The 4,811-nt window shown below is 32.6% G+C and overlaps 1 pseudogene; it reads right to left on the reverse strand.

Moving 5' to 3' along the window:
• Positions 1-910: 910 nt before the first annotated feature.
• Positions 911-4,811, reverse strand: part of LOC118715729 — a 5,535-nt pseudogene continuing 1,634 nt past the window's right edge.

Consider the following 4,811-nt stretch of genomic DNA (forward strand, 5'->3'; position numbering starts at 1 on the left):
TTTAATTTAAAATTTTAATGCTTGCATAATATTTCAGTGTGCTACTGTTACATGCTTTATTAAATGGACTCATGGCAGTACACCTTTAGGTTGTTCCTATTCTGCTATTAGATCAAAAGTATTCCAGTGATCATCCTGGTATAATATCCTTGTACCTGAATAAATGTCATACTATCAATATTTTAGTCACCAAAGCTTTATAATGTATTTTAATATCCAGGAGTTTAATAAATCTCTGCTATAGTGTTACTATTTTAAAAAAATATTTTCTTAAGGTAAAGATAAAAATTATGAACAATGAAGTGGCAACAAATACATATCTATCAACAAGTGAATCTAAAAATCAAGTGAATAAAAAATCTGAAGGACAGAGTAAATTGATAAATATAATAGAATCGGGGCATCGAAAGGGAGTGGACTGACACTTCTGGGGGGAAGGGATGTGAGGGTGCGGGAAGAGACTGGACGAAAATCTTACACCTATGGACGAGGACAATGGTGGGGGTAAGGGCATGGGGGGTGGATGGGAACTGGGTAGAGGGGAGCTATGGGGGAAAAAAGAGGAACAACTGTAATAATCTGAACAATAAAAACTTATTTAAAAATGTTTTTATTGGAATTCTGAGTATTCTTCAGACTAATTTTAGAACAATTTTATCAAGTTCCAAAGTAATGAGATAGTTTTTATTTTATAAAGTAGTTTTAGAATAAAAGTATAATATGTCTTTGTATCCATGGGTCTCATTGATAAATCTCTTCATTTATTTATCTTTGTTTTGTACTCCAGTGTAATTATTTTTTGAACCATGTTTCAATGTGTTGGCATTGTCAATCATCAACAGACAGGTATCCCAATTAAGTGAGATTGTTTTCATTCTGACTTAACATGTGCCTACATACATCCACCTTGACAATGTACCATTTCCAACTTTAGTCAGGCTATGTTATTCCTTCTTCACTTTCACAATTTTTCATGCTGCTGCCAGACGTCGTCTCAAGTTTGCTTTGAATTCTGTCTTCAGTGAATCCCTCACTGCTTTCACACAGATCTGGGAGTATCAGGTATGGCTGAGTCTAGCCTATCACCAGTAGGCCACTATGATGTCACAGGAGGGGGCTTGTCAGACCAAATTGCAAGGATGCATAATTATTAGTTTAGTGGGTGATCATATATGATATAAAATATATGACATGTGATATATGAGAGGATATATGAAATATGAGGTATCCTGTTTAATAAGAGAAAAAAACATGCAAATTGACCGCAGCTCCACTACAAGCCACGCTCACCAGCCAATCAGGAGCAAGTATGCAAATTAACCTAACAAATATGGCGGTGGCCACTGAGCTGTAGCAAGCAAGAAGCTTGGGTTGCCTCCAGTGATGGAGGAAGCCAAGCTTCCCACCTATCCTGGCTGGCCCTGGCCTCCACTCGAGGCTACAAAGTTTCAATTATAGAAGATAAATCCCAAGATTTATATGCTATGCTATTTTTTTTCTAATACTTCTACTTTTTACAACATAAGGATAGTGATATAAGTACTGTTATTGCCCATTCTTTCCAATATAACCAACATCCTTTTAATTACAGCATTTCTTCTAAGGACACAGTGCTGCTGCTTGATACAAAACATTTAAAACACATTTAAAAATTACCCTGGTTTCTTTAAGAGTCTTTTTAAAGCGAAACAAAAAAGACTGTAATTTTATTAAATGCTCTTCTAATTGTCAAATATACCAAGTATACCAAATTTTGAAAATACATGTTAGCACAGTTTAAAGAATAATGACATTAACCCCAAATATCACCTACACACACACACACATACATACACACACACATACATGCATGCACACACATGCACACCTTCCACTACCTCCTAAGCTTTCTCTTACTACTTCCTTGATGCATCTCCTCCCTCCCTCTACCTTTCATAACCAATATTCAGAATTCTGAATTTCTCATTTCCTTGCTTTTCTTTATTGCCATGTCACTACTTACAAATCCCTAAACAACAAAGTTATGAATTTGCCTGAATTTGAACTTGATGCAAATGCATTAGGTTGCTTGCATTCTTTTGTAACTTGCTTTTCCACTTACTATTTCTGAGATTCACCTGTGGTAATACACCAGGCTTTAGTTTAGCCCTGGTGACTGTCATATTCTATAATATCTATAGTAGAGATGTACCACCAGGTATCTATCCATTTTGCTGTGCATGGACATTTTGGATTGTTTCCAGCTTTTCACTTGTATGAATAATCTTGCCATATGATTTTTGTGTATGTTACTGGCACACATTTTAAGACTCTTCTGAGAGGCATTTCTTGCAAGTGTTCCCAACCAGTGATTAGAATTGCTGGTCCATGGTGCCTGAGCACTTCCCTGAGTAATGCCAAAGTGTTTATTAAAGTTGCTGTTCCAATCCATACTCCATTAACAATGTAATAAGCTCTGTAGCTCCACATCCTTGCCTACATCTAGTGCTGTCACACTTTTTAATTATTCCCAGTTCAAAATTATATACTCAATATGGTTCTAATTCACATTTGTCTAATTACTAATTGAGACTGGCCAATTTGTAAGATTTATGTGCTCTTGTCTATTCCCGCCCTGTTTAGGATTTGTTTCTATTGAGATGTTACTTTTTAGCACTAATTTATAGGAATCCTTTATTCTTGATACTAACTCTCTGTTAATTATGTGTTGTCAAAATGTTTTTCCAGGTTGTTGTTTTTCATGAAAAATTCTCAATTTAAAAATTGTCCAAAATTTCAATCTTTTCTTAAATGGTTTCTCATAGGGTGCTTATTATGTCTTATTTAAAATTGCTTTTCTTAATGAAGTAATAAATTCTTCCATATTGATTTCTAAAAATATTTATAGATGGAATTCTTTCAACTTTTATAGCTAAGTATCATATTTGTGAAAGTTTTATTATAGGTTCACTTCATTGTGTTGAATTTGATGGAAAACCTTTTTTCTTCTTCTTGCATTTACTAGGATAAAAAATGTGGGGATTTTTTTTCTAACTTGTTAATATGGCAAATTGCATTCATCTATTTTCTATGTTAAATCAAGGTTACATTTCTGACCAAACCAGAATTGGTAATGGTGTTTTATTGTTTTTATCTATTTCTGAATTTGGTTTCCCAATTTTTTATTTTCATTTTAAAATTTATGCTCATGAGTAAAACTGGCCTGTTATACTATCCCTATCTTGTTTGTAGTCAAGGTTAGGTTGGCCTAATAAAAATAATTATCTGGAACCAAATTGTGTAAACTTCAAGTTATCTGTCCTATCTGTTTGGTAGAACATGCCTATAAAGTTATCCAAGTCCAGTGTTTTCTTTTGTAACATTTGGTATAATTTTTAAAATGGTTATAGGAATATTTCTATGTTCTCTAAGTCAATTTTGATAGATTGTGTTTTTCTAGGAAAGTATCCATTCTATTGAAATGTATAAATTTATTGGTATACAGCGGTCCATGATAACCTATTAGTTATTGATTTCTGCAGCATTTGTAATAATGTTTTTTTCACTCCTAATATTGTTTATTTGCATATTTTCTGTTTTTATTGATTAATATTGATAATTAATTTCTATTATTAGTATTTTAAAAGACCCAAATTTTGATTTTATTGATCTTCACTCTTGTGTATTCATTTTATATTTTATTAATTTTTGCTTTTATCTTTATTTTGCTTTTATTTTATAAGTTTTTTATCCTAGTCTTTTCTTTCCTAAATTTGTCTGTTAAATGTTAGTTTATTAATTTAGAGACTTTCTTACTTTCTAATGGAGCATTGAAAATAAAATGCCCTGTAATACAGTCAGATACTTCCCATATGTTAGTATTTTCTGATTTTCATTATTACTTCTTTGACACGTTAGTTTGTTGTTGCTTTTCTAATTTGCAAATATATGTAGTTTTTCCATTTATCCTCCCTTCCCCGATACATTTTCTCACTTAAGTGAATATTGGTCAGAGGATGTAGCTCAACTGCCATCAAGTTTCTGGATTTTCCAAGGCCAGTTTTCGGGCATAATGTGTGGCCAGTTTTTGTGCTTGAAAAAAAGTATGTATTCTCCAATGGCTGAGCTCAGTGATTGATGTAACCCATTAAATCAGGATTGTTAGTTGTATTTTTCAATTTATAATGACTTCTTGGTCTGCCTGATCTGTCAATGACTGAGAGGTGTGTTAAACACAATTTCTGTTACATTGGTGGATTTACCCAGTTCTTACAGGTCTGTTACTTTTTGTTTTTATATGGAACATATTATTGAATTTTTTAAATTCCAAACCTGCCTGGCAGTTTTGTCATTTATCTGTAGACATTAATCCATTTATATTCATTGGAAATGCTGATATGTTTACAATTATTTTTCTGTCTTGTTATATACTTCTGGTTTGTTCTACTTCTGATTCTTTCTTCTCCTTTTTGGCCTTCTTTTGGATTTTTTTTTTTTTTTACTCCATTTCTCTCTGCTATTTCTTATGAGTGTATGTTCCATGCTTATTCTTTTAGACTAACAGGTTTAATAAACATAGTTAACAAAGTCCAAATTTAATAAAAACATTTCCCATCTTTCTGAAAAACCCACAAAGTGTAGGTTAATTTCATTCTCAGTGCACCCTCCATTACAATCCTTTTTTAAATTTTTATTTCAGCTGGAGTCTTTTTACTATTACAGGCCAGTATTTTTGTTTCAGCTATTTAAAAAAAAAATGTTTTTAATCCTCACCTGAGGATATTCGCTCTACTACTTTTTCAGAGAGTGAAAAGGAGGGAGGAAAGATGGAA

This window comes from Pipistrellus kuhlii, unplaced genomic scaffold, assembly GCF_014108245.1.
Source record: "Pipistrellus kuhlii isolate mPipKuh1 unplaced genomic scaffold, mPipKuh1.p scaffold_m20_p_11, whole genome shotgun sequence".
Taxonomy (NCBI): domain Eukaryota; kingdom Metazoa; phylum Chordata; class Mammalia; order Chiroptera; family Vespertilionidae; genus Pipistrellus; species Pipistrellus kuhlii.